The sequence below is a fragment of the Culex quinquefasciatus genome, chromosome 3, assembly GCF_015732765.1.
Source record: "Culex quinquefasciatus strain JHB chromosome 3, VPISU_Cqui_1.0_pri_paternal, whole genome shotgun sequence".
NCBI classification, from domain to species: domain Eukaryota; kingdom Metazoa; phylum Arthropoda; class Insecta; order Diptera; family Culicidae; genus Culex; species Culex quinquefasciatus.
In genome coordinates, this window is record NC_051863.1 from 101,818,241 (window position 1) to 101,830,492 (window position 12,252).

General features: G+C 41.4%; 1 protein-coding gene across 1 annotated transcript in view; it reads right to left on the reverse strand.

Moving 5' to 3' along the window:
• LOC6051051 (protocadherin-like wing polarity protein stan) overlaps nt 1-12,252 on the reverse strand; it is an 86,087-nt gene that overhangs the window by 16,194 nt on the left and 57,641 nt on the right. The gene's annotated exons all lie outside the window — the stretch shown is intronic.

Consider the following 12,252-nt stretch of genomic DNA (forward strand, 5'->3'; position numbering starts at 1 on the left):
ACCCAGTGACAGCTGACCGGAAGATTGCTAGTGAGAGAGAGAGAGATTGTTCTTTACCATTAGTTGACCGAGCCCGAACTAGCTGGACGTGTAATAAAATTCTAATTACTAGACTGTAATCGCGTTACTTTTATTTTGCTCCCGTGATCACAGCATTTTGGCGACGAGGCCGTCCCGCGCGAATCAAAGTTCGGCCCGAAAGTGCGAGTGATAGCGCGAAATTTGCGGTGGTCTGTGGATTGAGGTTACGACACCTTTCTCGCCACGAGGATTCTGCACGTAGGCGAATTCGCCTACGACCCGGAGAACGACGTCACATTTGCCAGCTGGTACCGGCAACGATGATAATACGTTGTGTAGCTTGACTGAACTGGTCTGTCGAAAAGGCGGCGACCGCCAACGGTCTGTTTCTTCCGGGGCCATCGCCGTTCAACTAACCCGTGGAAGAACTAAGATCTTCTTCCTTTCCACTACCGCCTTCGACGTCCGGCAGATTCTCGAACAAGACCAGATAATTTTCCATGTAGTTGGCCAAATTAGCGCTGGATGAATCAACATTCGTCGTTGCATTTCTGGTTCAATTTCAATGCTGAAAGTAATCAGAAAAAGCGTAAACATGTCAAAATCCTGATTGGTTTTCACATTCTAACTTACCGCCCACTCAGTCCAAACTGTTCTATTGTTACAGTGCTGGTTCTGGCCGTTCTGGCAAAGGAACATTTTGAATGTTCAGCACAGGAGGACAGGAGGAATCGGAAACCTGGCCTAGCACAAAATTGTTTTTTTTTGCCGGAATCCGCGTTTTCGTCCAACACAAAACAAATGACAGCTAGACATGACATTTCTAGCTGATGTGTAGAAACGTCACATTCCACACTGATCAAAATTTCGTTTAAAATCCCGCGCATGCCGTGCATAATCGTGCATTGGATTTACTGATATTTACCATATTTACGGAAGTTGCTCCATATGCGCTACAGATAAACGATGTGCTCAACCCCGTGGGCCTAAGTTCTATTTTAAAATGATTGAAGCGGGCAGCAAAAGGAAATTCTGATTTTAAAATGTTGTTTCACAGGTAGGGGACGCTATCCCGTCGACGACCAAGTTGAATAACGCTGTACTGGAATCGAACGGACGACGGGTAGGATGTTCGGTGTTACTGCTGCTACCCGCTGCCGACTGAGCCATCTTCGCATTTTATAGACGAGCGGCTAAAGCATCAACTTGCTCAGGTCGAGGCTCAGGCAGTGGACCACCGAAATATGAGATCCATAGAAAGAGAACCAAATATAACTATTTTTAGTTCGGGTAGTTTTGAAGTCAACGTTTGGCAGAAATACATTGGATATATGATTTACATTAAATAGGAATTTACAGGAAGCCGAACACGTGCAGAAATTCATCAGATTTGAGTTTCCATGCTCAACGTTTCCGTTAGATTCATGATTTACATTAGATTTAGATTTACATTGGAGTAATTTCCATGACTTTTTACTCTTTACATCATATTTCAACATTACATTGAGTGAGTTTACATAAGAAACAGTAGTTACGTGCTGTGTAAATTTACATATTTTTTTCTGTGTAGATTTAACTATCGCCGGTTTGATATTTTTTTTGGGATTACAGATATTTTCTTCCTAGCGTCTGCCAGATGTAAATTTACACATTATTAGAGTTAAATTAAAGCTTTTTTCTGACATAAAAGATGCACCCCTTTTTTGATATAATTTTATTATGATTTTTTTACTGTGTAGACGAGATTGAAGTTGGAGCAGATTTACATCCGCTTTTTGAACAAGTACGATAAAGTTAATTTTAACGGTGAGGAGAAGGGTCCGACGGAAGAGGGAAACGACGAGAAGCAGCATAATCGGAGGTGGTCAGCGCGGATGTTGCACTCGGTGCCGGCGGTTTACGACCAACATTATGTGTCGGAAGTGATGACGGGACAGTGTTGGATATCTTGAGGGTCCGCAGTGGTGCGGGACATGTTTGACGAGTATTACATAAACATCCGGAAAAACAGTTTGCACCAGTTCTGGAAGGACCGTCTGTACGAAAGCCGCAGGTCATGAAGCTGTCGTACTCGGATTACTTCCAGAGGTTGGAGCGATATCCGACGAACCTGATCAAGAACATCTACCTGGAATACCGAAGAAGTCACCGGTGAGTAATGAGAATGTGTTCAGTGTCTAGCCAATTTAATTTACTTTCAAACTCTTTCAGCAACTCCCGCCTGCAAACGCTCAACTCGCGACGGCGCAGCTTCTGCCGGATGAACTGGCAACATCTGTGCCATTCTCGAAAGAGGGAACTATCGGTTCAGGCGCTTCACTTCCCAGCTGGAAAACGTCGACTTCTCTTCCCGAATCAACAACCAATGGCCAACTCCTCCAAGCCTGTCCAAATGATGGCCGGCAACGAGTCCACCCTGTTCTCTACATCGCTGTCGCGCTCGAAAATGAAGGTCGCGATGTTGCTGCCCAACGAAACGTCCATCCGTAACCTGCTCAGCCTGGGGTCTTCGGACGTGACCGGTGGCATACCGCGGAAGCTGGCCACCCATAAGCAGCAGTTTTAATATTAAAGTAGAAATAAAATCCATAACATGTTTCGAAAATCATCATGATTGAACGAAATGCGCAAAAATCGCATAGTAATTTCTATGTAAACTTTAAACCGCTGGGGACAGGCCAATTATCAACCAAATGGGCTGATATTTGGCATGAGAGTCCCTATGGATATCCTCTACAAGGGGATCCTCGGTTTGCCGAGGATATATATACAGCAATTCTCCACGAAAACAGCATGGAAAAAAACAAAAGTCCTCGGATCGGGCTCAAAATTTTTCTGGGGGTTCCCTGGCCGAAATAATTAGACCCGTATTTTTTTGTTTGGCCATTAGGGTGACCTACGCCGTGTTAGGGTGGTCTGAAAAATGGCCATTTTCGTCGATTTTCGCAAAAACCACTTTTTTCGAAAAATCATAACTCCTCGCCATTTCAACCGATTTCAATTATCTTATACGCAAATGAAAGGTGATAAGTTGGCCTTTCAAAGAAAAATAGTAAGAAGTTTCAAAAATTTAGCCTAACATATGAAAAGGGCGTATGAAACTTTAAAATGCCGTTTTGACGGTGTCTGGACCAAAGAGCCTATGTCTGGAAATATTTTTATCAGATTCCCGGAAATTTTTACATAACATACTAAAAAATGGGAGGAGTTCATTAACAGGATTCCGAGATATGATTTTTTAAAAATAAAATCCGTGTTTTTTGACGCGCCGCGCGCAAAAACCGGAGAATGACGAAATTGGCAAAAAATCAACATTTTTCACTAAAACTGCGATAGCTTCAAAATTTCAGCGATGACCTATACATGTCTGGATACCAAAAGTTGCGTCTTTTAATTACGAAAATTTTGGTACCATAACATCTATAGGTCATCGCTGAAATTTTTAAGTTATCGCAGTTTTAGTGAAAAAAGTTGATTTTTTGCCGATTTTGTCATTTTCCGGTTTTTGCGCGCGGCGCGTCAAAAAACACGGATTTTAATTTCAAAAAATCATATCTCGGAATCCTGTTAATGAACTCCTCCCATTTTTTAGTATGTTATGTAAAAAATAATATCACCCTAACACGGCGTAGGTCACCCTAATGGCCAAACAAAAAAATACGGGTCTAATTATTTCAGCCAGGGAACCCCCAGAAAAATTTTGAGCACGATCCGAGCACTTTTGTTTTTTTCCATGCTGTTTTCGTGGGGAATTGCTGTATATATAAGTTATAAAGGTCCCATTATGCCAGGGGGGTTTTCTCTAAATTAATTACTCCAAAGTGTTGAGTTTGACGGTCCAAAACGTTCTGATTTTATTATGATTGAAAAGTCCCCCAGAGCCTCACACACGAGGTACTGAGGTTTTGCTTACAGTGCATTAATCGAGCTACTTGCTTTAATCGCGGCGAGGTAAACGAAGTTTAGCTTTGTTCGCAGTTTGGGTTACTGTTGCCGGCTGTGCTGACGATGTTGGTGGCGTCGATCAATTATGCGGAAAGCAATTTCCGTAACTGCTCCCTCACCAAGAAAGGATCGTCTCGATCCGTATCGACTGCACAGAAATTTTCCATCGGAAAGAACTACCAAACAGGTCACTCAGCGAGTTTGAAATATCAGAAGCTTCTTTGGTGATGTTTGAAACATTATAGTTGTTGTTGTTTTGTAATTAAGTGTTACAAATATTTGTAATCAAAGATTACGTAATCCTTAATTACATCTTCGTTTGTTACATTTCTGTAACTCTGAATTACAAATCGAGACTTGTAATTAGCTATTACAAACAAACTATTATTTCATTGTAATGTTTCCTCTTAACAATTTCAAACACACTCGATTAACTTAAATTTTTTTGCTACATAATTTTGAAATGATTTTCTTTGTTTTTTTATCACTCACACACCTTCTAAAAAAATAAATTTTGAATCGTGTTTTTTCCTTTTGTCAAATTAGTTAATCTGATTTTCGAATTGCTGATTTTGTTTTTACTCACACACACTCACTTAACTTATCTAATTTGGAAAAATATTTTTGAATTTTGAATTTGGATTTTTTTTTTCACTTTAAATTTTGTTGCTTGTTGAAAATCCGGGTAACGCTGTTCCTTTGTCCTCCTCGTCGAAGGTGTTGACGTCCATGTCGTGCTGCGCTCCTGAACTCTGACCGAGTTTTTCGCGATGTGCACACGATGGTATCACGCCTCTTGCCGAAGTATCCAGCGGATAACGTTGGTTCATCTTCTTCGGTCGGTGGCTGCTTCACCAGGTAATTTCCTTGGCTGCTTCACTCCTGATCTCCAGAGCCGTTGGTGACGAATTTCTGCTGAATGAACAACTGCCGTGTTTTTCGCATTAACTTGCACTTTCGGTCTCACTACCGAGATTTTCGCGAACGACCACTTCAATCACTGGGCACAGCCACCTTCCGGCGAAGACTCGACTGCGCCAGTTATAAAGGTCCCATTATGCCAGGGGGGTTTTCTCTAAATTAATTACTCCAAAGTGTTGAGTTTGACGGTCCAAAACGTTCTGATTTTATTATGATTGAAAAGTCCCCCAGAGCCTCACACACGAGGTACTGAGGTTTTGCTTACAGTGCATTAATCGAGCTACTTGCTTTAATCGCGGCGAGGTAAACGAAGTTTAGCTTTGTTCGCAGTTTGGGTTACTGTTGCCGGCTGTGCTGACGATGTTGGTGGCGTCGATCAATTATGCGGAAAGCAATTTCCGTAACTATATATATATATATATATATATATATATATATATATATATATATATATATATATATATATATATATACAGCAATTCCATTTCAAAAGAGCCTAAACCGAAAAAAGTTCTCGATCGGGCTCAAATTTTTCTGGGGTTCCTTGGCCAAAATAATTAGACCCGTATTTTTGTTTGGCCATTAGGGTGACCTACATCGTGCTAGGGTGGTTCGAAAAATGGCAATTTTCGTAATTTTTCGCAAAAACCACTTTTTTCAAAAAATCATATCTCCGCGCCATTTTATCCGATTTTAGCTGTCTTAGACGCAAAAGAAAGATGATGAGTTTGGCCATTTGGGAAAAATAGTCAAAAGTTTCAAAATCTAGCTTAACATTTGAAAAGTCGTATGAAAACTTAAAATGGCGTTTTGACCGTGTCTGGACCAAAGAGCCTATGTCTGAAAATATTTTTATCGGATTCCTCGGAAAATTTCACATAACATATCACAAAATTGGCGATGTCGAACCGTACGTTTCGGAGATATGATTTTTTGAAAATAAAAACTTAGTTTTTCGACGCGCCACGCGCAAAAACGGGAAAATGACGAAATCGGCAAAAAATCAACTTTTTCCACTAAAACTGCGATAACTTTAAAATTTCAGCGATGACCTATAGATGTTTGGGTATCAAAATTTTCGTAATTGAAAGACGCAACTTTTGATACCATAACATCTATAGGTCATCCCTGAAATTTTAAAGTTATCGCAGTTTTAGTGGGAAAAGTTGATTTTGCCGATTTCGTCATTTTCCGCGTGCGCGTCGAAAGTCTTTATTTTCAAAATCATATCTCCGAAACGTACGGTTCGACATCGCCATGTGAAATCACGATACAATAGTCAGACACTTTGCCACGACTTTAAATGCCAAACTCATTCTTTCTTTGCGTCTAAAAGCTATAAGATATTTTGAAAAATTGATCAAATGGCCAAACAAAAACTTTATTTTTCTTATATATATATATATATATATATATATATATATATATATATATATATATATATATATATATATATATATATATATATATATATATATATATATATATATATATATATATATATATATATATATATATATATATATATATATATATATATATATATATATATATATATATATATATATATATATATATATATATATATATATATATATATATATGTTCAGTGGGCATACTTAGCCCAAATCCAAAATATGAGCACAGATGTCTGATGCTTGATGCTTGATTGGACGTAACATAAGCTGGCGCTTTGCATTTGAATTTTAAATGGGATTTAACCACGGGGTTGGGCACATGGTTGATCCGTAGCGCATTGGATTTACTTCCGTAAATATTTCGTAAATATCGTAAATACAAGCGTAAATATTATTTATCTGCACGATATTCGGAATTGAATTTTGCTCAGTGTGGATAGTGACAGTTCAGAACTGTCACTTGTTTGTTTCCTTCATTTACAAACTGTCACCGCTCCAATCCAGCTTGAGGTATATTTTGTCACCTTCAGGATTTCCGGTGCCCTACGAAGATTGGGACAGCGGGACCAGAAACGTCAGCACTTCTACTAAAGAAGCAAATGCGGGTGATGACGGCAGGACCGTCGATGAAGCGGTCCCTGCCGGCCGAACTTCCACCACCATCACAATCCGACCGCAGCCGTTACCGCAAGCCCAACCGGACCCAGGCATGCTGGAGCTGCTCACCAGCTCGGAGAACCATGCTCGCGTGTTGGAAGCCCGAGCCGTCGCAGTCAGAAAGCCGGCAGCCCCCGCAGAACCAACGACGACGCAAGTGTGCTGGGGCAAAATAACGACCAAAAAGCACAAAATGTGGGAGGGCGACGGAACGTTGACCATCGTGGCCGGAAGAGCGTCACGTTGGGCGACGAGGACGGCAAGGTGATTGGGAGCTCCGGGTTGGTGAAGGGGGAGTAGCTGGAGGAGGGTTCGCGGTTGAGCAAGGAGGTTGAACTGGTGGAGCGGATTGATGGGGAGGTGGCCAAGGAGAATGATGTGCCGGTGAAGAGGGTTCGATTCGAGGCGAGAGGAGGGTTTAGGCCGCCGGAGTCGATGTGCGCCGGGAGTCCGATTGTGGTGTCGAGCTGGTTGGGACTGTGGGGAGGAAGCGATTGCGGAGGACTTTGTTCCATTGATGATGCGGGAGCCTTTGTTCGATCAGTGGAAGTATAACAAAGGGTTGCGTTTCGTACTGCGTGGCTAAGCATTTGCGGCCTCACCAGCGGGAAGGGTTTTGGGAATGAAACGCGAAGACTCGGAACAGTTTGGAGCGATTTTGGCCGACGAGATGGGACTGGGGAAGACGTTGGCGTTGATCTACACCTTGAAGAATCAGGGACCTTACGGGCAGCCGGTTGTGAAGCGGGTTCTGATCGTGACTCCAAGCAGTTTGGTGGACAACTGGGATCGAGAGTGGTTGAAGCAGGAACGGATCTTTATGTTCATCGTGGGGCCGAATAGCAAGTTGAAAAAGTACGCGCACCTGTTCGCAACCCAACGAGTTGTCGCATGGGGGGAGAAGGGAGAGGAGGGGCGGTCAATATCGTTTTTTTTTCATCATATCTAACAATACAAAAAAACTGATTTCACAAATAAAAAGAAATTAAACCACCGGCGACTTTTCCTTGGTCAGTGCGGACGCGTCCCAGACGAGCTTGGCACCGTCTCCGATGAACATCTGCACCAGCTACTGGCCGGTCAGCTTCAGGTAGGTCGACTTCGGTGGATGAATTCTCAGGTTCTTGAACTTGTCCTTTTGCGTCGTCGGCAGCACGACGGCCTCAATCAATTTCTGGATTTGCCTGTCCAACCCGCCAATGTCCGAATACTGCTCGGTCGGCCGGAAGTGTCTCCAGGATGAGGTACGAGTCCTTGTTTACGCCCACCAAATCGCCCGGCTTGAGTTTCTCTGGATCAACCAGGCCAGCACCACCACCGCCCCGTCGTCCTCCGTCTCCTGAGGGTCCACGTCCAGCAGCTCGATCGACTTGTCCTCCTGGGTTACCACCATCTCGATTGCTGGTGCCTTACTGAGTCCAAACACGCACAACAAAACAATGGAAAATCCGGATTCACCACGACGAAGCTGCTGGCCCATGAAACTGCCGGGATGATAATAGAGCGCCAGCGAATCGCCCGGCCGGAAAATGTAATAGAGACAGATTGATTTTTTTTGTTGTTTGTAAACAGTGCGCGCGTTTGCGATGACAGCTGTGAACACTGAAATAAAATTCATAGAGGAATGGTGTATGCACGTAAATATGGATGCACATACGGATTAACTTATGAAATAAATGCAATATATTTGGAGTGACCACCTCGTGGATTTAACTTTTTTCAAAAATGTCACTTTTTGAGGCATTTTGGCCACGAATGCGAATGCGAATGCGAATTTTGGCCACTGAAGCGTTTATCTTCAACATCATCGGCGTGTAGGCCAATCCCTGCGCATCTTTTGGTATATATAACATTGGAATTTGGAGCACCCTGAAGCTCGGTACAAACCTCTAAAGCTTGGCATTTTTTTGCCGGGGACGATTGAACAATAGGGTGTAATATGTTTATATGGAAAAAAATAAAGTTGTCCAAATTTCGCTAGCACAGCAACTTTTTGGTTCCTTATAGGGTTCCTTAACAACTCCTAAAGTTTGGTAACGATTGGTTAAGTCCCCACTTTGCGCAAAGCGATTAAATTTTTCATACAAATTTGTATGAGAAAAATATTTTTTTCGAATTATGTTATTTAAAAAATTCACGTTTCACGATATAACAAAACCGGATTCATATTCGGATGCAACTTTCCCGAAGAGAGTATGGCGCTAACTTGCCCCTATGAAAAGATACAGTGTGTTCAAAACTCGTCTAAAACGTGTTTTTTGATCGAAAATCACGTTTTAGACGAGTTTTGAGGACGCTGTATCTTCTTTCAGGAGCAAGTTAGCACCATACTCTCTTCGGGAAAGTTGTAGAGCACATTCCAGAGCATCCTAATATGAATCCGGTTTTAGTACAGCGTGAAACTTGGATTTTTAAAATATCAAAATCCAAAAAAAATGGGTTTTCCCATACAAATTTGTATGGAAAATTGAATCGCTTTGCGCAAAGTGAGGAATAAACGAATCGTTCCTAAACTTTGGGGAGTTGTTTAGGACCCCAAAAGGAACTAAAATAATGCTGTGCTGGGAAATCGATTTTGATATTACACCCTATTGGACAAGCGTTTATGAAAATGGGAGCCACGAACAAAGTGTTCAAATATCATGGTATGATTTTGAAAAACGTACCATGGCATTTAAACACTTTGTTCGTGGTCAAGGGGTAAGACAGTGAGTAATTTTGAGAAATATTGAATAGAATTGAGTAACCTTGAGTCACGCACGTTTTTCAGAATTTCTCAATCTTCACAATGATTTTCACAAACGACTTAACATTGACATTGACATGGGAGCCTAAATTTTTCCACGACACAAGAAATAAACTCGACGGAATAAACTTCTGGCCCCTAGCGTCGATTCCGTGCTATGAGGTAGGTTATTTCGGGGGAAGGGCAACCTCCAAAGAACCTCCAAAGAGCCAAATACCGAGCCGGTCAAAAAGGTAACGAATGCTGCTGCTACCGGAAACGTTGCCGCTGCTGGCAAAAAGGCTCCGACGGCGGCTTTCGCCAAAATTGGCTGCTATTGCCACCGCCAAGGCCAAGAACACTGCGGCCGCCACCAAGCAGCCAGTTCCGCAGAAGACCGCTTCCAAAAAGGAAGCCGTCTGTAGTTCCAATGGACATCGTTAAAGAGGTTTTGCAAAAGCAGAAAGATTGAGAGAAAAACAAGCCAATAACGGTGGAATAGTACCTACCTAGCGCATTACCTGATGGATTCGACCCGGGAAGATACACAACTGTTGATCAATGCCGTCTGGGAACTGCTAACCGAACGGGAAGAGGATGTTGTTGTCGGTGCAGCCCGTGCCTAAAACTCACAAAATGGGAAGCCGCCAAAGCCGCTCACAAAATTTGGAAAAATCGCTGAAGCAAAGGGTATACCGTAAACTAGGGTGAGCCCACACAGAAAAAATATGTAAATTTACACAGCATGTAATTACTGTTTCTTACACTCAAAATAATGTTCACCACGATGCTGCATGAAAATTCCGGTGGCAGCCAATTTTTGGTCCAAAACAACGTTTCACATGAGTCATGCAACTATCACCATGCATTCATGTCAACTCTGCTTGGTTTTCACGCAGCTTACACTCACACAACTGAATGTCACGTGAAATCCATGCCTGAAAATTCGGAGGCGTGGCTTACGGTCAGCTGGTTTTGCGTTTGCATGACAATCTTGCAACACCCGCATGGAAACCAGTATGGAAAAAATCCATACACCTTTTCATGCAGCATTGTGGTGAAAAATTAGTCGAGGTTGCATGAAATTCCTGTCTGCAAATTTTGTTGAGCTCGATGACCGGGACTTAGCCGATTTCAATTCAGTTGATTTTTAGTTGTTTGGACGAGCGGATGTGGCAGACAGTCCGTTGTCGCTTTTTTTGCTGGACTAATCGGAGTAAAATTGATAAATAAATTGAAATCAATTAATCTTCAAGTTGTCTTGTTTTGCTGGTAAGTTTAAAAAGTTCTTAAAAATGTGGCTCAAAAGAAGTAAGCAATTTGTTTCTATACTTTTTTTCAGGTGAACGAGAAACCAGATTAGATGAGCCAGGAGGCCAAAGGATTTCGAGGGATCTGCCAAGAAAATGAATTTTGAGTGAGTCTGGGAGGACGATTAAAACGAGGCCAGCCCGGAAACTTCCAGCGTGCGCAAATGAGTGGAAGTGGCAGATAAGTGCGAGAGGATTGATCGCAAAACTGTGTGTGTATAATTAGTGTGCTGGTTATAAAATTGTGAATCATATGTGTGTGTTCTTTAGTTGTATAAAGTGATAATAAAAACGTTTTATATTTGCGACTACAAACTAAAACTCTTTTAATTATTCTTACCATGAAATAATAATGCATCGATCGCATTTAAAGCCAACGAATAGGCATGTGAATTCCACAATACATTATTGTAAATATTGCATGAGGCGTCAGGCAAATCTGGCGTGAAATTCATGCAAACTTGACATGATGTGACAGTGAAAAGCCATCAAGATTCTGTGTGCTGGTGTTGATCATCCACCGGACGTTCATGTCAATGTTGCATGAAATACTGTATGGAAAATAATCACATATATTTTCATGCAACATTGTGGTGAACAGTTTTTTGAGTGTATGTAAACTCACTCAATGTAATGTTGAAATATGATGTAAAGAGTAAAAAGTCATGGAAATGATTCCAATGTAAATCTAAATCTAATGTAAATCATGAATCTAATGGAAACGTTGAGCATGGAAACTCCAATCTGATGAATTTCTACCCGTGTTCGGCTTCCTGTAAATTCCTATTTAACACCTAAACTCCCAAGCTCGAGAAAAGGGGGAATTTCCATACAAATTCCCCCTTTTTCTCGAGCTTAGGAGTTTAGGTGTTAATGTAAATCATATATCCAATGTATTTCTGCCAAACATTCACAGAAAAAATATGTAAATTTACACAGCACGTAATTACTGTTTCTTATGCAAACTCACTCAATGTAATGTTGAAATATGATGTAAAGAGTAAAAAGTTATGGAAATTACTCCAATGTAAATTTAAATCTAATGTAAATCATGAATCTAATGGAAACGTTGAGCATGAAAACTCAAATCTGATGAATTTCTACCCGTGTTCGGCTTCCTGTAAATTCCTATTTAATGTATATCATATATCCAATGTATTTCTGCCAAACGTTGACTTCAAAACTACCCGTACTAAAAATAGTTATATTTGGTTCTCTTTCTATCGCTCTCATACTTCGCTGGCCCACTGCCTGA